General features: G+C 39.7%; 1 long non-coding RNA gene and 1 pseudogene across 2 annotated transcripts; both read right to left on the minus strand.

Moving 5' to 3' along the window:
* Positions 1–1,361: 1,361 nt before the first annotated feature.
* On the minus strand, positions 1,362–1,527 carry LOC132242495 (U4 spliceosomal RNA; annotated as a pseudogene).
* A 4,239-nt stretch (positions 1,528–5,766) lies between these two features.
* Positions 5,767–10,471, minus strand: LOC132242038 (uncharacterized). Of its 2 annotated transcripts, none has more exons than XR_009454543.1 (3): positions 10,248–10,471; positions 9,821–9,869; positions 5,767–6,596 (listed from the first exon to the last, which is right to left on the minus strand). It is a non-coding gene; the product is annotated as an uncharacterized LOC132242038 (long non-coding RNA). The 2 variants fall into 2 exon arrangements; XR_009454542.1 differs by lacking the exon at positions 5,767–6,596 and adding an exon at positions 8,971–9,288.
* Positions 10,472–24,029: the final 13,558 nt, after the last annotated feature.

Below are 24,029 nucleotides of genomic sequence, written 5' to 3' on the forward strand. Positions count from 1 at the left end.
ATTAAAATGACAATGAGGTATCACCTCACACCTGTCAGAATGGCTATCATCAACAAATCAACAAATGACAAGTGCTGGCCAGGATGTGGAGAAAAGGGAACTCTTGCACACTGCTGGTGGGAATGCAGACTGGTGCAGCCGTTATGGAAAACAGTATGAAGTTTCCTCAGAAAAATTAACGATGGAACTACGATTTGACCCAGTGATCCCACTTTTAGGAATATATCCTAAGAAACCTGAAGCACCAATCAGAAAGAACATATGCACCCCTATGTTCATAGCAGCTCAAATTTACCATAGCTAAGATCTGGAAACAGCCCAAACGCCCATCAGTAGATGAGTAGATAAAAAAGCTGTGGTACATTTATACCATGGAATACTAGGCAGCAGTAAAAAGAAGAATCTCTTACCCTTTGAGACAGCATGGAGGGACCTGGAGAGTATCATGCTAAGTGAAATAAGTCAGTCAGAGAAAGACAAATATCCCATGATTGCACTCATATGTGAAATCTAAGTAACAAAATAAACTGATGAACGGAGTGGATCCAGAGGCATAGAAGCATGGAACAGAGTGTGGAATCTCAGAGGGAAGGCGGGGGAGGGTGGGAGGTAATCAACCGAAGATCTTGTATGCTATATGCATAACCCATGGCACAGATATGGGTGCTGAAGGCCTGCAGTGGGCTGGAGGGGGTCAGTTGGGGGAAAATGTAATATTTTAACAATAAAAAATTATAAAAAAAGATTGTTTTCTCTACGAACCTCAGTTTAGCATCTTTAAAACACACACACGACTGACTGCCTCATTAGATTGTAAATTGGCACAAGATAAATGTATTAATTATTCGTGTTGGCTCCTCTTCATTTCATTTAACTGTAAAATTTTACCAAGTGAAACATCTTTTTGTCATTAGCTGTTATTATTCCTTCAGGTTTTACATTCCATTCTTCTGGCCAATGAGCATATACCCTACATACTAGGCATTATGGGAATTACAAAATGTATAAAATATTGATTCTGCCTACAAAGCCCTTACAAATCAGTTGGAATTTATTGAACAATTTTTGTCACCTTCTTATTTCATGTATTTAAACTTTGCTTGCTCCTTTTCATCTATCTAAAATTTAATACTACTGTTCTCACTGACCATGTACTTGCTCTCTAGTCACTGTTCAAAGTTGCCAAGCTACTAGCTTTTATCTGATTAATTTAGAATACACACATATTTGACCTAAAGTAAATCTGATAAAAACATTCAATAAAATGAAGAGGGAGCTAATTGTAATATCAAATTATATCCATGTTCCAAAGCAGCCCTTTCTGTGGTTCTACTTGGTGTAAATTTTCTATGGTTTTAGTGATTTGGAAAAGATTTACCAAACAGACTTAGAAACCAAGAACAATATTGGGTTGATTCTGGTGGTTGTATGTTCCTGATAAATAATGATAGATTTTTTTTTTCCAATTAGAAATCATCGCACCTCGGATAAACCTCATTGGCTATGATACTGTCATTGCGCAAAGCTGATAATGATAGATTTTTGACTTTTATAGAAGAATGAAACAGTGACTATGATCATAGCTATTTGAAACTTGAAAAATGTCATTCATCAATAAGTTGTTTTATTTAGATCAGTATTCAAAGTCAGCTCCTAATAAAAATTTCACTTCATCTGTGGCTAAATGAAAAATAAGAGTGATGTACTTTTTTTAAAATTAAAACTTTATTAAAGAACTTTATTTTAAAATTATTCTCACCTTTTGGTAATTAAAATAGCCTTTCTTTAGGAAATAACAATAATTAAATACAAAAAGAGGGTTTTTTTTTGTTTTTTGTTTTGTTTTTTATGTGGCAAAAAGTTTACAAACCTGTGTGTTGCTAGAGTAGAACCTTGCTACTCAAAATGCGGTTGATGAACCAACAGCATTATCACTTGGGAACTTAGAGAAATGCAGTGTCTCTGGTCTCACCCCAGGCCTACTGAATCAGAAACTGCACGGTAACAAGATTCCTCAGACGATTCACATACACATTAATGAGAAGTGGGTCTATACAATAGTCATTGATTGTACCTACTAGTCCCACCCTCCTTTCAAGCTGCACTCTGCCTCCATCGGCCTATTGCTCAATTTAGAAACCTGGAACTTATCTTTGATCCCATCCACTTCCTAGCCCAGTGATGGCGAACCTATGACACGCGTGTCAGAGGTGACACGCGAACTCATTTTTTTGGTTGATTTTTCTTTGTTAAATGGCATTTAAATATATAAAATAAATATTAAAAATGTAAGTCTTTGTTTTACTATGGTTGCAAATATCAAAAAATTTCTATATGTGACACGGCACCAGAGTTAAGTTAGGGTTTTTCAAAATGCTGACACGCCGAGCTCAAAAGGTTCGCCATCACTGTCCTAGCCTCTCCTATATCAAATTCATCATTAAATGTTATAACCTTCTACATATGTATACAATCTGTCCACCCCTCTCCAGGTTCCCCCGCTGCCACTTGCGTCCAAGCCACTATCTTTTGGCTTGGATAACTGTAAGTAAAACTTCCTAACTGGTCCCTCTCTTCCACTCTTGTACTCCTGACATCCATTCTGCATACAGCAGCCAGATTGAGCTTTTAAAAACGATAAATCAGATTCTGAAACTACACTGTTGAGAATTCTTTAATGAGTTTTCATTGCACGAAGGTCAAATCCAAACTCCTGATACTCTACATTCTCCCTTTCCAGCCTCATTTCCTATCTCCCGCCCATGTTCCTTGTTCAGGGATCACTGGTCTGGAAAGAGCCAAACTCTTTTCTTGCTCAGAGCCTTGGTAGAAAGTATGTTGTCTGCCTGGAAGACCTTCCTCCCCTCCACATTTAGCCCAGCTACTTTTTGTGCAACCTGTAGGTTTCAGATTAGAGATCTTCCTGACTACCCAATCAATAATGGCTTTCCTGGTTATTCTCTCATAACACATACTTGTCCCTCAGAGCAGTACAACAATGCGCAATTATTTAAATATTTGTGTTTTTCTGTAGTTAATGTTTATCTCCACTAGCCCGTAAAATTCAAGAGATCGGAGATTGATAATTCTATTTAACATTGCATTCTTAGTGATTGTTTACATAGGAGGAAATTTTAAAAAAATTTATTGAGTAAATAAATCAATGATTCTGATTTTACTGATCTATGTTATGTATTATGTGTGAAAAAGACAATTTGATGAGGTTAACTAGTTATATTTTTGTTGTAAGCATTAAGTTTAGCCAGAGGCACACTTGCTTGTCTGGGTATATTTAATTTCAAACCATTTGAGCTATTAAGGATTGAGAAGCGTATTTACCCATAACATTTTATAGATTTAATTTGTAGGTAGTGTGGCACTGTGGCTAAAGCATAGATTTTAAGGTGAATCAAGCCAATCTGCTCGTCACTCTGTCATTTGCTAATTGTGTGAAGGTAACTTGGCAAGCTACCTTCTCTAAGCCTCAGTTTTCTCAACTGGGTTGTTGCAAGAATTTATTGAGGAAATATACGTATGTGCTTATCACAGTTCCTGGTATGTGCTGATTAAAGAATATTATTATTATTTGCTTATTGACCTTGACTACGTTCAGTAGAGCAGCAGCCTGTCCATCATCATGTCACATTTCTGCTGGCAGTTAAAAGGCCTTGTGGTAAAGGAAAGGGTTAAATCTGACCGCCTCCTTTTTCTGGAAGTTGTCTCTCAAGGGGATGGTGTGGAGGGGGGCTGGGTGGGGTGGAGTTATGGCCCCAGGAAGATATAAACAAGTAGGAGCTGGAACACGTCTCTGTTCTGTGACAGAGCTGCTGTCTCTGACATGAACTTCAAGCTTTTTATGGCTGTTGGGAAAGCAGTCCCTTTGCCTTCCTTGTCCTGTTTGATTTCTACACAAATGTTTTTTATTGCAAAATCCTGGTTACACTTGTTTAAATGAAGTTTATGAAATGGTATCAAGCAAGGGACCCCAGTTTCCAATTCAGATCAGTCCACCCTGCCTTCAGCACTGAGTGGGAGATAAGGCTGGCGGGGGAGGGGGGCGGGGGCTATGACCTATCGCCTTCCAGGGAGAAGCTGGAGACAAGCTGGCGTTGAATCTTAGGGAAATTGGTGCACAGAAATAAGGCTCTAAGCTCAAGTGGGGGAGGGTGTGGCTCTTGATGATTATTTATACGTTTTTCTTTATGGGTAACCCCATACCTGAACCTATACTTAGTCCAAGAACTGACTGTGTTGGATTGCTTGCAGGAAAGGACCTCTAATGCTGTTTTGTATTAAAATGGAATTCTGGTCGAAGATCCTCCATATTGAGAGGATTAACTTGAAACGCAGGCAGATAGGGCAGGGGTCCAGTGGGAAGCAAAGGCAGGTGGAACACAGGCAGGGCCAGACACAGCAGTTTGAGCTGGCCTAATCACAGAAACCAACCAAGCAGAAATAATAAAATATTTCTGGACTCAAAGCGGGAGGCATGGGAAACCAAGGGAGGGCCTGCAGTCACAAGGTGTAAAAATGCATAGAAACAGAGAAAGTTCAGCATAGGAACAGAGAAAGAACACATAGAAACAGGGAAGTTCAGGTCAGTTGCTAGGCAAAAAAACAATTGAGGGAATCAATCCGGCGACGACAGGGATGAATACAGAAGTAGGCTTGTAGCAAGTATATGCCCCTGGACACAAGGCTTTCATGGGCAGCCCATGACTGAGTCCCCCTCCCCTTGTGGGGAGTCTGAATCTGCTTGTAATACATTTTCCACACTTTTGCTTAAATCTTCTGTTCCTCAGAGCTCACTCATCACCCGGGAAAACACCTCAGCTCACCGTCCCAGTTATCAATATTAACTGGGAGTGGGACGCCCTTCGCCCAGCAGCCACGTCTTTACACCTTCACTGCTTTTCCTCATCTTCTCAGATGCTCTGGCTCACTGTGCTTCTGGTTTGGAAATAGGACTACACTCGGGAGGCTCAGTCTGTGACTGCTTCTTGGTGCCCCTTCATAAGTGTAATATCTAACTTCTCAGGCGGTTAGACTCTTTCCAGGCCACAGGGGAGTCCTTCCATTGTGTGTTGCAATGTCGGGGCGTGTTGGGAGGAGGGGGAGGGGTCTCCAGTCAGGCAGGTCTCTTTATAGATCCCAGGTGACACATTCTGGAGATTTTAAAAAATGTATATATTTTTTTGAGAGGGATAGACTATTGTTGATGTGTCATGGGATTGTTATGCTTGTAATAAATGGCTCCTCAGAAAGCACAGTCATTTTGATAAACCAGCTCATCAGGTCCTATAGACATACGCTTCAATAATTATTAAAACAGATGATATGGTGAGGGTTTCAAAGATGTGCAAATGTGTATATAGTCTTTCTTGACTATAGGATCAAGCCATTTTCATGTCCATGTATTTAAAAAAATATTTTCTTTTATTTTTTACTAAGGGCCTGGTGCACAAAATTCATGCAGGGGGGGGGGGCATTCCCTCAGCCTGGCCTGCACCCTCTCCAATCTGGGATCGCTGGCCCCTAACCACTCACCTGCCCGCCTGCCTAATTGCCCCTAACCACTCTGCCTGCCGGCCTTCTCATCCCCAACTGCCTCCTGCCCCCGCTGGCCTGATGGCCCCCAACTGCCCTCCCCGGCCAGCCTCATGGTCCCCAACTGCCCTCCCCTGCCAGCCTCATAGCCCCCAACTGCCCTCCCTGACTGGTCTCCTGGAAAATCTCCCAGTTTAATTAGCATATTACCCTTTTATTAGTATAGATTTTTTAAAATATGTTTTATTGATTTCAGAGAGAGAAAGAGAGAGGGAGAAAGGGATAGACGCATCAATGATGAGAGAGAATCATCCATGGGCTGCCTCCTTCACACCTGCTGGGGATCGAGGCTGAAACCTAGGCATGTGCCCTGACAGGGATTTGAACCGTAACCCCCTGGTTCAAGGATCAATGCTTAATCACTGAGCCACACCAGCCAAGCATGTCCATGTATTTTTTTTTAATCTTTGTAGTTCCCTGTGAATATTTTAAAATGATTTCATTTGAATAAGGTCTGAATAAGAAAGCATATGGAGCTGAACGTATGGCATTTTGATTTTTTCCCCCTGCTCCTTCCCTCTCCCTCTATCATGCACAGAGAGTCACTCTGTATAGCAGTGGTTCTCAACCTTCCTGATGCCGCGACCCTTTAATACAGTTCCTCATGTTGTGGTGACCCCCAACCATAAAATTATTTTCGTTGCTACTTCATAACTGTAATTTTGCTACTGTTATGAATCATAATGCAAATATCTGATATGCAGGATGTGTTTTTATTGTTACAAATTGAACATAATTAAAGCATAGTGATTCATCACAAAAACAATATGTAATTATATATATGTTTTCCGATGGTCTTAGGCGACCCCTGTGAAAGGGTCATTCGACCCCCAAAGGGGTCGCGACCCACAGGTTGAGAACCGCTGCTGTAGAGTCTCAGGTGTGTCCATGTCCCAATGCTTCAAATGAATAAGCATACCTCCTCCCATTCAGCCAGTCAACTGAGGTGGTGGGCTGTGAGGATTAGTGAACATGTTTAGACCAGTCTCCTGCACATAGAAAACAATCAAGTGTTAGCCATTGTTATTATTTATTGGGTGCCCATTATTTAAAAAAGGGTCTCTATGCTTATTAGCTACAGAGTAATATTCTAAAAGTTTACAATATAGTAGGGGGGGACAGGACATGTATATTATAGTCAGAGTGATTATTGAAAAAGCAATATGAGTACAGCATAGGGAATACAGTCAATAATATTGCAATAACAGTGTATGGTGCCAGGTGGGCACTGGAAATATCAGGGGGGAACACTTTGTAAAGTATGTGATTGTCTAACTACTATGTTGTACACCTGAAACCAATACAAAATAATATTGAAAGTAAACCGTAACTGAAAAAAGTGCAATCTGATCGGATCCTGTGATATTAACATCTTCAAATTCATAACAAGCCACTAGTAGTGATCTGCTTCTGCCTACCTTTATAGGCCCAGCTTGTCCCATCTTGAACCCCTTTTTCCTTTGTCCTCTAAACACTAGCTATATTGGATTCTTTCATTTTCTAGAAAGAATGTAAGCTAAATGGAGGGGGTGGAGGGAAAAAATTTTTTTGTTTTGCTTAGTGATGGAACTCTACCCAGACCTGAGATGATGTCCAGCACACAGGAAGAGATCAATATATTTATATTTGCTGCATAAATGTCAACGTTAGCATTTGCAGCTTTCTTTTACTTAAATGCAACCCACTCCTTATGCTACCACTTCCTTTCGCTGAGCTATTCTATTTTTTATTTTGCATTTGCTATCACTTCTTTAGAGTCAGTCCCTGATGCCTTTGTTTTAATTAAATTCTGTTCTACATGCTCTTTTACTACTGTAAACTCTTTAACTTCCAATTATATAGTATGAAGAGGATTATAGCTGTTTTATTCATTCTGTATCCCCAGGTCCTAGTTGATTACCTGTATCCCAGGAAAGGTCTCAATTTACTAAAAATAAGAAATAGTTCTAATGGAAGGTAAATGAAAATAAATGCCATCGTACCATAAGAGGAATATAGTTAGAGGGCTTGAAATTTAGAGGAGAAAAATATTATTTACAATGACAAGAATCAGGCAATATTTAATAGAGGATATAGTATTTCAGCTAGGATTAACGAATGGGTAGGATTTGGAGGTGGTGACAAATGTTATCCTTGATAAAAATAGCCTGAGTCAGTGCATAGAAGTGCATTTGCTATGTGTGCCATCCGGAACCCCTTGCAGAAATGAGGTACTCATTTCCCTACCGGATGGAATTGTGGTCTGTAGATGGTTTACATCTCTTGAGTCTCTCTCCAGGGAATGCTCACAACCAAAAAAAGCTCTTTATCCAAGTTTACACTTATTGTCAGGGCAGCCACAATCCAATGATCAGACAATGCTGCCCCCCTGACCTCAATTTGGGACATCTCACCCAAGCTTCAGTTCCTTCTAACTGACTGGACTCTGTGTAACTGCCTCCTAGTTCCAACACCTCTGCTTAGTCCTACTTCCTTTACTGCTTTATAGGGTACATGACTCAATAAATCTCTTATAGATAAATGTCTGCCTCAAAGTCTGTTTTCTATGGAACTTGATTTATGATAAGCAGACATGGCGAGACTTGCATAAAAGAATTAATTGATCTAGAAAAGAGATATATTTTTTTCTTATAAAGCATTTGAATCTTCAATAAAATTATTATCTGGAAGCATCAACATGTAAATCAGGTGAAAGGGAAGTTTCTGTGCTTGTAGTGAGAGTGAGTGCTGAGGTCCTTACCTGTTTGGCTCCCTTGTTCTGTGCCAAAATGGTTCTCAGAGGGTTTCACACATGTCCTAGGTCTCATCCGAGTACAGTTTGAACCAGTAGGAAAATCAGAATCCATGAAATAGGGCAGGAAATAAATAGGGTCAGGCCATTGAGTGCATTGAATGCCAGGACAGGAAATCTGGACATATTTTGGAGTTAAGGTTAGGAGAGTAGGGGCAGTACTGATAGTATTTAATTAAAGGCCTAACATCATCAGGGCTGCATTGAGGTAAATGACTAAATACCTAGAAAAAAATCAAATCTACTCACACCATAGAACAATTTCCAGGTGAATTAAAGACACACACATAATAAAATCCTAAACTTACTATAAAAATATGTAAATATTTATAGAAATTTGGGGTTGTCCCTCAAAGCATGACACCATAGGAGTTATCTGGAGACATTTTTTTTTAGACATGACATTCAAGAGAGAAAAAAATTGACAGATTCAGATGAAAATAAAAACATCTGCACATGTAAAACACCATAACCAAACAAAGAAGCCAAATGACAATTGGAAAATGTACTTTGAAATGAATAAAATAGATTAAGGATTGCTATTGTGAATACAGGAAAGGCTCATAAAAATCAATTTAAAAATAGAAAGTTGGGTAAAGTACATGAACATCCAATTCACAAAAGAAAAAACATTAAAAAATCAACCAAATGAAAAACACCCTCACCCCACCAGTATTTCTAATTATCAAAAAAATAAGTGCAAATTAAAATAATGATGTTCTTTTTCTTCACTTAGCAACTTGGCAAAGTATGGCAGATACTGTTGGTTGCCTACCCAGGCTTCTTCTTTAGTAAGAGAGTTATGAATTTTCAGATTAGATAGAGGTCAATATTCTCAATGAAGGCAGTTCTAGTCCCTGGATGAGGGGTACATCTGAAGTTCATGTAGGCTGGAGAAATAGAAGGCAAGTCAGCTGGAAGCCTTTTATTTTTATTTTTATTTTTTTTAAATATGTTTTATTGATTTTCTACAGAGAGGAAGGGAGAGGGACAGAGAGTTAGAAACATCGATCAGCCGCCTCCTGCACGCCCCCCACTGGGGATGTGCCCGCAACTAAGGCACATGCCCTTGACCGGAATCGAACCCGTGACCCTTGAGTCCGCAGGCCAACGCTCTGTCCACTGAGCCAAACCGGTTCTGGCATGGAAGCCTTTTAGAGAAGACTTTTCTCCCTGGACTGTCATATGAAATTTCTCTAGTGTGTTCACTTTTCCACTTTCAAAAACAACTATACCATCCCTTCTCCTCTAACCTCTAAATTATACATTCCCATTCCCATCTTAGCTGGTGACCTTGCCTCATATTTGGATGTGAAAAATAGAAGCAATTAGAGCCAATCCCTTCATTTTCACACCATCGACTTTGCCAGACATCAAACCTTTCACCTAGATTCCCCCTCCTCTACTTCTTCAAGAACTTACCTTCTGCATTTATTTTCCTTTCACCTGCATTAGATCATTTTTTTATTCTCTGTAAGAAACGTATTTTATTTTGTTTTTTTCCAAAGAATTTTTTTATTGTTTAAAGTATTACAAATAGTAGCACATATGTCTCCTTTTTTCCCCCCAATTGACCTGCCCCCAGCCTCCCCTACCCCGCCACATGTCCTCACCACCGCCCCCCCCCCCAGTGTCTTTTGTTCATTGGTTATGCTTATATGCATTCATACAAGTCCTTCAGTTGATCTCTTACCACCCCCCCTCCCCCGCCCCTGCATCTTTCTACTTGATTCTCTACTTAATTTTCGTTACGTGATCATTCACACAAACACATCCATGGTTACCTCCCATCCTAAAAACAAAACAAAGAATAACAAATCCATAAAAACTTCTTTGGGCTCCATATCACCTTCTGTTTATCCCATTTATTATTCCCCTTCACAGCAAAACATCGTGAAGACTTGTTTAGTCACCATCTGATTTCACATGTTCTCCTCCTTCTGCTCCAGTAAAACTTCTCTCTGCATCAATCCACTAAGACCGCTCTTGTCAAGGTCAAAAGCAAGCGCCCATGTTTCTAAATCTTATTGTTTCTTCTTTATTTTCCTTTGACTTGACCTTTTAGGAGTTTTGTACTGGTGCCTCTCCCACTCCTTATAAGGATACCAGTTCTTCTGGACTAGAGCTCCACCTTTATGACCTCATTTATCCTTAATTACTTCCTTAAGGGCTCTATCTCCACATACAATCACATGGGGGGGGGGGGGATGGGGGGGGGAGGACACACAATTTCATACCTAACAAGTTTTTTTAGTTTTAAATACCATCTACTTGCCATGTTTTTTTGTTTTTAAATCCCTGGCTCTAACCTCTTTCTGAAACTCCGGACTTGTATCTCCAAATGTCTCCTTAACATCGGGCATGGATATGGAACAGGCACCTCCATGTAACACCGCCCAAAGAGGCCGCCTCCCACTCCTGCTTCTTCCACCACTTTCTAGTCTTTCCCCTCCTAGTAAGCAGCCTTTCCATCTTCTTTGCAGTTTAAGTCTCAAATATGAGAATTACCCAAGATTTTGCATCTTTCCCTTATCTCCCACGGCTAATCTACCAGCAGCTGCCATCAGCTCTACTTCTAAAACCTATTTCAAACCCATCCATTTTTCTTAGTCTCTCCCACTCCCACTCCCACTCCATTTTTTCACTTGGACTACAGGTAGTCTCCTAACTGATCTTTCTGATTCTACTTTCGCTTCATTATAATCCATTCTTATAGCAACTGATCTTGTTAAATGACCTGATAGCTGCATGATCTTGTTAAAAGATCTTTTCATTCCTCTGCTTAAAACCTTTCAAAGGATCATAGAACTAAATATATATAAAAAAATAGAGAAATGACTTGACTAGACACTTCACTAAAGGCATTAAACGATGACAAATAAGAACATGAAACATGCTCAGCATCACTAGATATTAGGAAAATGCCAATTAAAACAGCAATGAGATCTCATCAGTCCTCTGCTTAAACCCCCGCAGTAAATGTTAGACCTAAATATAAAATAACAACAACAATAACCAACAAAAAGGCAAATAGTTTGAATGAACACCTCGCCAAAGATGTAAATGGATGGCAAATAAACAAATGAAACATGCTCAGTATCACTGGTTATTAGGAAAATGCCAGCTAAAACCACAATGACATCTTGTCATTGCTTTGCTGAAAACCAGTTCAAGCTGTCATCATTTCTCACCTGCACTAGAAATAGTCTTCTAACTGATCTCCCTGCTTCCACCTTTGTTTCATTGTAATCCATTCTCCTCATAGCACCTGCATAATCTTGGCAAAAGATCTTGTCACTCCTCTGTTTAAAGCCCTTTAATGGATCATAGATCTAAATGTAAGTGCATAGGCAGTTCATGGGAAAAGATGGCCTTTTCAACAAATTTAGCTAGGACAATTAAATATCCGTATACCGCCCCGCCCCCCCCCCCCCCCCCCCCCCGCAAATCCACCCCACTTTGAATCATGCTTTCCCCCCCAAATATAAAACTAATTCAAAATGAAGCATACTAAATATGACAGCTAAAATTATGAAACTCTTGAAAGAAAACGTAGAAGAAAATATTTAACTTTGGGTTAGGTAAAGATTTCTTAGGACACAAAAAGTGGGAACCATAAAAGAAAAAAATTGATCAATTGGACTACATCAAAATTAAAAATTTTTTCTTCAAAAGACATCACACACAGCCTGGCTGGCATGGCTCAATAGTTGAGCTTCGACCTATGAACTGGGAGGTCACGTTTCGAGTCTAGTCAGGGCACATGCCCAGGTTGCAGGCTTGATCCCCAGTAGGAGGCATGCAGGAGGCAGCTGATCAATGCTTCTCTTTCATCATTGATTTTCTCTTTCACTCTCCCTCTTCCTTCCTCTCTGAAATCAATACTAAAAAATATCTGTGTGTGTGTGTGTGTGTGTGTGTGTATATATATATATATATATATATATATATATATATATATATATATATATATATATATATAAAAGAGACATCACACAGACTTGTATTTGAATGTTCACAGCAGTTTATTCATAACAGGTCCAAACTGAAAACAACACAAATTGGTAGATAAATAAATTGTGACACATCCATCCAATAGAATACTACTCAGTAATAAAAGAGGACAAACTACAGAAACATGCAACATGAACAAATCTCCATGCTAAGTGAAAGAAGCCAGACATAAAAACTGCATATTGAATGTAGGTCTGGCTTCATGGTTGTGCAATATGTGCAGTCACACAGGGACTTGTGGTTGATTTGTGCTCTGTTTTTGCTGCTGTGAAATTCTTAATCATTTTTAAAGAAGGAGATCCACATTTTTTTGTTTTTCTCTGGGCCCTGCATATTGTGTAGCTGTCTTGACTGTATGATTCCACTGAAAAGACATTCTAGAGAAGTTAAACTTCTCGTGGCAGTTCAGTGGTTGTTAGGGGAGAGGAGATTGATTACAAAAAGGCAGGAAGAAACTTTCATTACTTATTTAATTTTTAAGCCTCATCTAAGGATATGTTGTTGTTTTTTTAAGAGAGAGAGAGAAACATTAATCGGTTACCTCCCATATGTGCCCCAACTAGGGATCAAACCTACAACGTAAGTATGTGCCCTGCCTGGGAATCAAACCCAAGACCCTTTGGTGCACAGAACAATACTCCAGTCAACTGAACCTCCTGGCCAGGGCAGAAGGAAACTTTTTAAAGTACTTAAAATGTTTTACATCATAGATCGTGGCATTGATTACACAACCATATACACTTACTACAATTAATGAAATTATAGACTTAAAATTGGGGAAATTTTATTGTATATAAATTATACCTTACTAAAACTGATCCACACACATATACATTTATAGGCGATAATCTCCAATGGCTTCCCTTCACATTTGGAACAGAACTCCACACGCTTCTCTTCTCTAGTAGAGACCCAGGCCTTCCTAATCTCTGCAACCTCATCTCCCTTCCCCACTATATCTTCTCACTGTTTCTCACATGGGCTGAGCTTGTTTCTGCTTTAGGACTTTGCCCTAGCTTTCTATTTTTCTGGAATTCTCTCACCCTAATCTTTCTATAGATGGCTGTTGTCATAAGATCTCAATAAGACCTCCTCAGTGAAGCCTTCTCTGACTATCCAATGGAAAGTAGTCTCAGATACAATCACATCACCTTGTTTCTATCCTTTACATAGCACTTGTCAGCCCTGGCATTTTCATTTTCTCTTTATTATTTACTTACTAGAGGCCCAGTGCACAAAAATTTGTGCACTCGGGGGGGATAGAGGGTCCCTCAGCCCGGCCTGTGCCCTCTCGCAGTCTGGGACCCCTCAGGGGATGACCACCTGCTGGCTTAGGCCCGCTCTCCAGGGGATTGGGCCTAAGATGGCAATCAGACATCCCGCTGGCAGCCCGGCAGCCCTCAGGGGATGTCCACTTGCCAGCGGGGAGCAGGCCTAAACTGCAGTCGGACATCCTTAGCACTGCTGAGGAGGCAGGGAGGCTCCCACCACCATCGCTGTACTGGCAGCCATCAGCCTGGCTTGTGGCTGAGCAGAGCTCCTCCCATGTGAGAGCACCCTCATCACCAGAGGGCAGCTCCTGCATTGAGCGTCTGCCCCCTGGTGGTCAGTGTGTGTCATAGTGATCAGTCATTTCCAGTCCTTCTGCTGTTAGGGTCAGTTTCCATATTACCCATTTACTATATAGGATAGAGGCCTGGTGCATGGGTAGGGGCCGACTGGTTTGCCCTGAAGGGTGTCCCGGATCAGAGTGGGGGTCCTGCTTGGGTTCCTGGCCAGCCTGGATGAGGGGATGATGGCTGTTTGCAGCTGGTCACACCCCCTTCAGGGTGGGGGTCCCACTTGGGTGTCTGGCCAGCCTGGATGAGGGGATGATGGCTGTTTGCAGCTGGTCACACCCCCTTCAGGGTGGGGGTCCCCACTGGGGTGCCTGGCCAGTCTGGATGAGGGGCTGAGGGCTGTTTTCAGGCTGGTGGGTGACTGAAGCTCCCAGCCTCTCCTTTTTTCTTTTTCTTTTATTCTGGGATTAATTTAGCTTCTATAGCTGTCACTGGAGCTGAGAGCAGGCTCCAGCTCTGAGGCCGTTGCCGGTTGAAAGCAGGTACCTGGGTTTGTTTAGATTCTATAATTGAAACTCTGTTGCCATCACTGGTGCTCTAAGCTCTGAGGCCGCGCTGGCTGAAAGCAGGTTTCTGGGGTTTGTATAGGTTCTATAATTGCAACATTGTTTCATCCAGAGCTCAGAGCTGAGCTGCAGCAGGTGGGGAACGTTGACTTCTTCCATCACTGGAGTAAGCAAGCCTCATGTTCATGTTCGCTTCAGCTGCCTGGCTGCCGGCCGCCATCTTGGCTGGCAGTTAATTTGCATATCTTGCTGATTAGCCAATGGGAAGGGTAGCAAAGTTATGGTTAATTACCATGTTTCTCTATTATTAGATAGGATTTTCTCCCTCACCAGATTGAGATCTCTGTGAGACTGGGAACCTAATCTGTCATATCCTTAGGGCCTAAGACAACACTTGACACATAGTGTGTGCTCAGTCAATATTTGTTGAATGAATAAAACATTTGATAAAGCACTGTTTAATGATATAGAAAGAGCTTCTTGATATTGTTAGGTAAAAAAGAGCAGCTAAGTGAAAGATATGTGATGATGAACCCATTATTTGTAAAAACATATGATACAAAAGAAAAAAAGACTAGAATATACTGCGAATCCTGGTCCAGCTGCTCCTTAAACCCAATTTGGTCTGGGAGAGGTTGTCTTTGTTGGTGGACACTTTCTGCTAAAGGCCATGGGATTGAATTATGAGAACTGATTGGTTTCCTCATATGTTGCCCTCTAGCTCTTTAGTCTTTCCTGCCTGGAAACCCACACTGCGCTTCATTTACACGTGAATGCTGCCAGTATCTGTGACTCCTATAAACGCTTCTACAACCTCCCTCTCCATCAGCTTCCCAACCCACATGGGCCTTGAATCCTGAGCAATGGTCACCTACCAAAGGATATTTTCAGACTCTGGCTGGGAATGAAAGTGATCCCCTAAATTGGGGTCATTCAAAACAGAGCTGGTGGTCAGGGTGTGAGTTGTATAGTCCCTACTCAAGTTTAAAACGAAGTATATCCATACTTATCTAGTTGCAAACGTGGAAAGATTTCATCACTCTTCTCTCCTAGTGCTCTTTTTGTGCTACCATTACTTAGATACGAGTTTAATGAGCATCCTAGATCATCACTTGCTCTTACTCTGCTCTCCAATCTAGACAAACTCCCTAGAGCCTAGGCCTACAGGAAGCATCACCACTCATGTGGTCCAGACAGGGCAACTCATAGATGACACACCTTAGGCAGTTGAAATCAGTTTTTAAGTTGGCATTCGTACATGTCCTAGACCAGTGATGGCGAACCTATGACACGTGTGTCAGAGGTGACACGCGAACTCATTTTTTTGGTTGATTTTTCTTTGTTAAATGGCATTTAAATATATAAAATAAATATCAAAAATATAAGTCTTTGTTTTACGATGGTTGCAAATATCAAAAAATTTCTACATGTGACATGGCACCAGAGTTAAGTTAGGGTTTTTCAAAATGCTGACACACCGAGCTCAAAAGGTTCTCCATCACTGTCCTAGACCTAGCCTTGTCCTTATCCCAGACCTGGGCTGAAACACTCCCGCTTCATGGTGCATGATCTCTCTGAATCCCAGTAGCTGGCCAGTAACTGAAGAATTTAGAGGCTGTTGAAGAGGATAGATAGGTGCCAGGATGATAATCATAGTGATGATAAACTATATATATAAAAGGCTAAGTGACTGACTGTACATCTGTCTGATCGTCCTACTGACCGACCAGCCGGTACATATGACGCGCACTGGCAATTTAAAAATAAATGTTGACTTGCGCATGCCCATTACATATAAAGCTCTTGCTGGCGCCAATTGAATGCGTGTTTTAATTTTATAATATTATATTATATATACTATTTTGACTTGTACTTTTTTGCAGTAATGTAATTATCGCATGAATCTTTCTTCTAATTCATTTCCTTTCAATGTGCACGAATCCGTTCACCGGGCCATTAGTATAATAATAAAACAATAGCTAATATTTTTGAGCATGTACTGTGTTTGCTAGGCATTATTCTAAACATTTTCCATAGGTTATCACTTAGTTCTCTCAAAAAACACTGTTATGTGGGTATTACTCATAGTACAAAGCACAGACCTATTGTTACTGGGCAACAAGGGAGATACTATTTATCTCTCCTTCCAACATGTAGCATTGCTTTCCCATAAAAAACAACAGCCCTAACCAGTTCGGCTCAGTGGATAGAGCGTTAGCCTGCAGACTCAAGGGTCCCAGGTTTGATTCCGGTCAAGGACATGTGCTTTGGTTGCAGGCACATCCCCAGTAGGAGGTGTGCAGGAGGCAGCTGATCAATGTTTCTCTCCCATCGATGTTTCTAACTCTCTATCCCGCTCCCTTCCTCTCTGTAAAAAATCAATAAAATATATTAAAACAAACAAACAAAAACAGCAACAAAGACAGCAACAACCAGAGATTAGGTCTTTCATCTTTGAGGAATTTCACTAATGCTACGATATTCCCACTGTAATGCCTCTCTTCCATGGTTATTTGCCCCATCTTTCACCACCATCTTGGCTTCACCTAGCCAGCTGAAACCCTGCCCTGTCCCTGCACTCTGTTAATTTGAGATGGGAAACTAAATTGCAGAATGGAAAAGCACTGGATGGCTTTGGGTACTAACCCAGCTAAGTAGTTAGTACATTTACAATAGTGATTGGGGGGTTGAAAGAGATCATATAACTATGCATTCACTTCAAGAATAGCCTGGGACGTCTTACAACTCCCCATTGGGAAAACTAGGAAAATGCTGAGTCCACCCTACGTTGGAGAGAATGGTGTCTATTTTTAAAAATTGATTTTAGAGAGAGGAAGGGAGACAGAGAGATATGAGGGGGAAACATTGATCAGTTGCCTCCTGCTTGGGATGGAACCCACAACCTGGGTATGTGCCCTGACCCGGAATCGAACCCACCACCTTTAGGGGTACTGGAGGATGTGCCAACGAACTGAACCACACAGGCCAGGGCAGAATGGTGTCTATTTTCACTCTGGGCAGTTTATATAAGCAAAACAAAAGAACATTTGACCCAGAGATCTCTTTGTACCCATGGATCAGTTATGCCTATTTCCCTGGTTTTTGTACTCTTCTTGGCGCCTTACACTGGTTTTAGTATCTGCTTCTAAACCATTTAATTTGCAGTTCACTCTGGCTTTTTGAAGTTTAGCTTTCTGTTTTTATTTTATTTTATTTTTTTTACTTTGGCATCCCCTGTGGTCTTGTGAGCAATCCATTCCTGCAGCCTGGGAAGGAGGGCAGGGATTCACACAGCTGGGAAGTTAACTCCGTGTAAGAAGAAGGTGAGTGAGCTTTCCGGGTTATTAAAATGAAGGTGAAATCTTGAGGGTTTTGACCCCTTCAGGGGGCTACTGCTGCACACTAGATCTGACCAGAACAGATTTCTGTGGAAAATATTCAGCAAATTAAAATGTATATTCCCGAACTGTTTGCAGCTCACACTTTCTTTGATTATGTTTGGTGATAATTTACAAGTGTTTTTCATTTTGCTCCAAAGGCATACCTTTCATGATTTCATCCAAGTTATTGATGAAAAATGTAGATGGGACCAGATACAAAGTCGTCTGACACTACAGACCTTCCATTAGACAGGCAGGTTTACTGTTGCAAGTAACTGTACTGTCTTACAAGTCACATTTATCTGCCTTGTCTACTTGAACATCATGAGGTGCTTTAAGATCCACTGGGTCTCTGGCAATCTCTCTGGCTACTTCAATCTTTTTCAGTCTGTCTCCCTTGAAACCCTGAATTTTTGGTATCTTAGGCTCTGTTTTGGGGAATGGAGAAAGGAGAGTATGGTCTTTGCTTTCCAATTCAGTTAAAACAGCCCTGCTCTAATCTGTTTTAGAAATCGAAGTACTGGGTAACATTTTACTTGCAAAGGGGATTCTTTGGCTTTAAAATGTTTTAAATTTCTTTTTTTTTCAAGTAATGACCATTGCTAAATATAGAGATAAAATACTCTTTTTTGCTACCAATTTCTTCTGTGTCTGAATTGGCTCACTAGTCATTAAAGTTCAGTTAAGTGTGTATGGTCTGTTGTCTAGACATGTTTCTTGGCTTTTACAGACCAGCTTGTGAAACTAATTACAGTTACAATGTGGTTCCAAAGGAAAATTCATTCTGAATTTCAAGAGGTGGTATAATATACCAGTAGGTCCTGGGGTCAGATCGCCTGAATTAGAATTCTAGCTTGTCATACTTTCCATGTGGCTCTGGGCAAGTTTCTTAATTTCTCTCTGTTTCACAGTTTCCATCTGTTAAAAGAGGGAAGACTGTCCCACCTACATTGTAAGGTTCTGAGAGCATCAAATGAGATTATCATGTACTGCCCCTGTAAACACTTGGTAAGTGTTCAGTAAATTGTCATTAAAGTATCACTGTCAATATCAATTGGCATCAATTATAAATGTCAATAAATTATCATTACTGTAACTTGTTCAAATCTGCCCATGACTGCACACCACTGTTTACTTCTGAAAAATTATCTAGAGTGTTTTAATTTATGATGGCTTAACATAAAGTTGGTTTTCAATAAAAGCTGACTGAAATTTAGTTGGATCTTTCTTGCCTTTCTGTCTATGGTGTACTTGAATCTATTGTCAGGTTATATATGTTAAAGCAACTGTCTCGTAAGTTCTTTTTATTTGATTGCTTTCATCTTTAAAAAAAAAGGCATAGCAAAATATGCCATTAACAGGAAGTTTGAATTTTACCTTAAAATTAAATGTATACTGGAAGTTGTAGAATATAAAAAAGGTCATTCTTTTTTAAAAGTAGAAAATTCTTAAAATAGTAAACATGAATGGAAACATTAAAAATTATATTAACAAAAGTTTGGACATAATATACAAATTTTAATATTGCTATCACATTTCTGATTTATAACAATAAAAATAGTCTCAAGAGATAAATGTACTAGCATTAGCTAGGCTTAGAGGCTTACTAACAGTCCTGACTTCCAAACATCTGAAATGCAATGCTTCAGTACCCTGAGCTTTAAAAGAATTCCTTTTTAAAAATTTTCTTTTCTGAAATTTGTAAAAAAGTATTTGTGTTCATTTGATGTTTATTTAGGTGCCCAAGCTGAAAGATGAGGTTACGTGCACTATTTAAGAATTGATTTGACTGAGAAAATGTGTCAATGAAAGCTCCACGTAGGAGAAATACTCCAGCAGATGCTTCGAGGAGATTACCCTTTGTTTATATCTGACTAATAAAGATGACTTAAATTATTAAAAAACTAACCTTGCCAATTAAATTACAGATACTTTCTAGCTTGTCATGAAAGTAAACTGGAAATTGAGGAGATGGTTTTATGGAAGAGGCTGATTTCATTCTCTCCCATTTTAAAATGATGTTTTTGGCTCATGATTCATTTGGATTCAAGGTTCTCTTGGCTTCCTAGCCATGCACACCTTCCAAGTCTTTTCTTGTAATGCTCTGATAGCATCTCTGAGTCTTTGATGATATTTTTTGCCTTCCCAATCCATTTGGCAAAAAGCCACTTGAAAACCTTACTCTCTTCAGGTAATACACACATTTGGAAAGAAACCGAAATAAATACAATGGAATATTTTTCATTGAGGTAGATCAACTAGATTATCTTAGAAATGTGGTATCTGCTTGCTTAAGCCTGTGGCTTTAATAGTTCATTAAAAAAAAATCCCACTATTCTATGTTTTTTTCTCAAGCCAAGGAGAAAACAACCCTACTTTCTTTGTTGATGAAATAGATTCTGTGATATGTTTTTATTCTAATCTCTAGCCCTTAAAAAAAAAGCTATTGAGCTATTTGAACATTTTTTATGGTAATCGGTATGTAAATAAAATATTTTGTATACAGCAATGACACATTAAAAGGAATATGACCGCCGGTTTGACTCAGTGGATAGAGCGTCAGTCTGTGGACTGTAGGGTCCTGGGTTCGATTCTGATCATGGGCATATGCCTGGGTTTTGGGCTCGATCCCCAGTAGGGGGCGTACAGGAGGCAGCCAATCAATGATTTTCTCCCATCATTGATGTGTCTCTCTCTCTCCCTCTCCCTTCCACTCTGAAATCAATAAAAATATATTAAAAAAACACAAAAAACAAATCAACATCCAGAAATTGATAGCATTAAAAAAGAAAAAGGAATACGACCCTTATGCTTACTGTGTGCAAATCTAAGACATAAACTTCAATGTATGACCCCTTGAGTGAGGATCTATAATTTATTACTCATTTATTTAACCATGAAATACTTCTGCTTGAATTGTGTTTTTTGCCTTTCTTCTTTTTCTTCCTCTTTTAATCTTACTATTTTCTTCTATACTACATTTCTCATCGCTTTTAACATTTTTTTCTATCATTGCTTTTTTTTGGTATTTTTAACTTTCTTGTGGTTTTATTTTTTACCACATCTTTATTAAGCTATAATTCACACACCAAATTTATCCTTATAAAGTATACAATTCAGTGATTTTTAAAACATTAATAGAGTTGTGTAGTCATCACCCATTTTAGACTGTTTTTATAACCCCATTAAAAAAACGCCATACCCATAAGGAGTCACTCTGTGTTTCTCCTTTCACCAGCCTCGGGCAACCACTAAGCTATTTTCTGCTTCTGTGGATTTGCCTATTCTGGACATTTTATATTAATGGAATCATATGACATATGGCCTTTTGACTGGCTTATTTCATTTAGCATAATGTTTTCAAGAGTCACCTATTTTGTAGCATGTATCAGAACTTCATTCTTTTTTATTGCTGGATAATATTTCATTATGTGGTATACCATGTTTTATTTTCCATTCATTAGTTGACAAACATTTGAGTCCATAAATTCCTTTTAGCTATTATAAGTAATGCTGATATGAACATTGTGTACAAGTTTTTGCATGGACATATATGTTCAATTCTGTTGGCCATTTATCTAGTAGTCTCATCTTTTTTCTTTGAACTTTCACTTAATTCTGAAATGAAATGTTTTTATATTCTTATTTACATTTTTAGTTTTTTAAAATGAATTACCTACGTTTACAATATGGTGTTTGCCTTTTATTGGTTTCTAAGAACTCTCTTTATATATTTTCCATATGATTGTCAAATTGTTTCAACCTCATTGAATTTTAAATAATTATTTTAAATTTCAACTTTATCAAAGTTAGTCAGAATCTAAAAATCTGCATGTTATTATGAAACAGTTAGCAGGGTCCATCTTCATTTCTTCTCCCCAGATTAACAACTTTTAATTCTTTTAGTTTTTTCTTTTAGTCTTTGCCTTCATATTTCTAAACAACATGTTTACACTGTCATTCTTGATATTTCAGTTCAACATGTGATATATTAACCTCATACTATATGCTATTTCTTATACCATTCTCTACTCCCCACACTGCCCTTTCAGCCTACTAAAGTGCTTACCACTATATTGTTATATTTTTGTTGTGCTAATATTTAATAATGACATGATTATGACTATGTAAATATAATTTTTACTGTTGTCATCTAGTATTCTATGAATATATTTTCTTTGATCAACTTTTTGTTTTAATTATTATTAAAAATTATGATTTTTCAGTTTAGTTTTAATATGATTTATTGCTAATTCCTACTCTGCCAGGGTGCAGAGTAAGCAATGACATTCAAACATACTAGGTTTCCTATCATTTTTATCTTCTTGTAGCCATCCCTTCTGTATATGTCTTGGCTGGTTGCTTTCTGGACTTAGTGCTTAGAATGTTCCTTTACCATTATACTGGGAATTTTTTTTTTTAGCCTTTTCCTGTGTTGGTGCTGGGTCCTCTAAGAACCAGATACCAAGATGGGGTTAAATGAGGAAAGGTGTCATTCCTTAATCCATTCACATATTGCCTGTGAGCAAAAATGGAGAGGGAGCTAGGGGAGGCTGAGGGATCCATGACACCACAAGGCAAGTCTGACCCCGAGGAAAGGATGGTTGAATGGAAGTGTATTAGGCCACTGTGTAGTCTGATGAAAATGAATCAAGTCTTCAAGTGGCTCATCAAAGGAATTCTGTGTCTCCCAGGAATAAACCTGTCTTGGTAACAGTCATTCCCTGGGACCAATGCATGGGAAGTGGGGACTGGGCTGGATTTCCAAGCACAGCAGCTAGGGTCCTTGGTCAGTTCTACTCCTGTAATTGGAGGGCTGCAAGATACATTCTAATGGCCACCACAGGGACCTGGTTTCTTAGATTTTATATCGTTGTTGTCTCAGTTATTCCCTTGTTTTGGTAGATCACATCCTTTAGTACAGCGGTTCTCAACCTGTGGGTCGAGACCCCTTTGGGGGTCGAACGACCCTTTCACAGGGGTCGCCTAAGACCATCGGAAAACACATATATAATTATATGTTGTTTCGTGATTAATCACTATACTTTAATTATGTTCAATTTGTAACAATGAAAATACATCCTGCATATCAGATATTTACATTACGATTCATAACAGTAGCAAAATTACAGTTATGAAGTAGCAACGAAAGTAATTTTATGGTTGGGGGTCACCACAACATGAGGAACTGTATTAAAGGGTCGCGGCATTAGGAAGGTTGAGAACCACTGCTCTAGTAGCTTAAGATCACTGTGCATTAAGAGCATGTGTCCAATATTCCTTAAGTTTTTGGCTACTCCTGTTTCCTCAATGTAAATTCACTGAAATGGCCATAGTTTCCTTCAGGCAAGAAACGAAAAAATCTTTATAATACACATTTGTTGAAGGTATTGCAGGGTCCTTACTGGGACCTGGTCATCTCTTCATTCAATCGGTTCCAGATCTAAAAATTGGCTTGACTGAGCATAGCATTGTGACTTTTTATTGGGACCACAGTCATCGGCTTCCTGCTCCTCCTTTCTTACCTCTTCCGGGTTACAGATGTCACACAGTGCCCTTCAAGGGAGACTGGCTGTTTTGCCCTGAGGAACCCCCAATTCTATTAATCATCCCAATCAAGTTCTCTTGGCTGCCTCTTTAACCTTGCTGGTTGTTGTGGTAACTGTAGCTCCCTGGCTTCTGGCAGGTAAGTGCTGCTGCTACCAGGTCTCTCTTAATTTGGGGGCTCGTCATGTCCATCACTATTAATGAGACCTGCTCTGTGACCGTCTCATAGAGGAGAGCCAACAGAAGTTCTTAGTGATACCACCCCTCTCTTACCCCATATGAGGGGGCCCTACCGAGCTTCTCTACCACAAGATAGGTACCCCTCAGAGTTATTCCCACTTTCTCTCCTGGCTGGCAGGAAGATAACTATGGTTAAATCCAGCATAATACAACTAGGGAAGTGCTGGCCAGGAGAAGGATCTGTATGGTGGGAGAGGCAGGCACCAGCATCTCTGAGAACTTCAGTGGTTGTCCTCTGCAGGCTGGGCTGATGGTAGGCGAGTGGGCACAGAGCTTGGGATCTCCTGAACCCAAATTCTGTGTAGATGTCTCCATGCCATATTTC

This window comes from Myotis daubentonii, chromosome 9, assembly GCF_963259705.1.
Source record: "Myotis daubentonii chromosome 9, mMyoDau2.1, whole genome shotgun sequence".
NCBI classification, from domain to species: Eukaryota; Metazoa; Chordata; class Mammalia; order Chiroptera; family Vespertilionidae; genus Myotis; species Myotis daubentonii.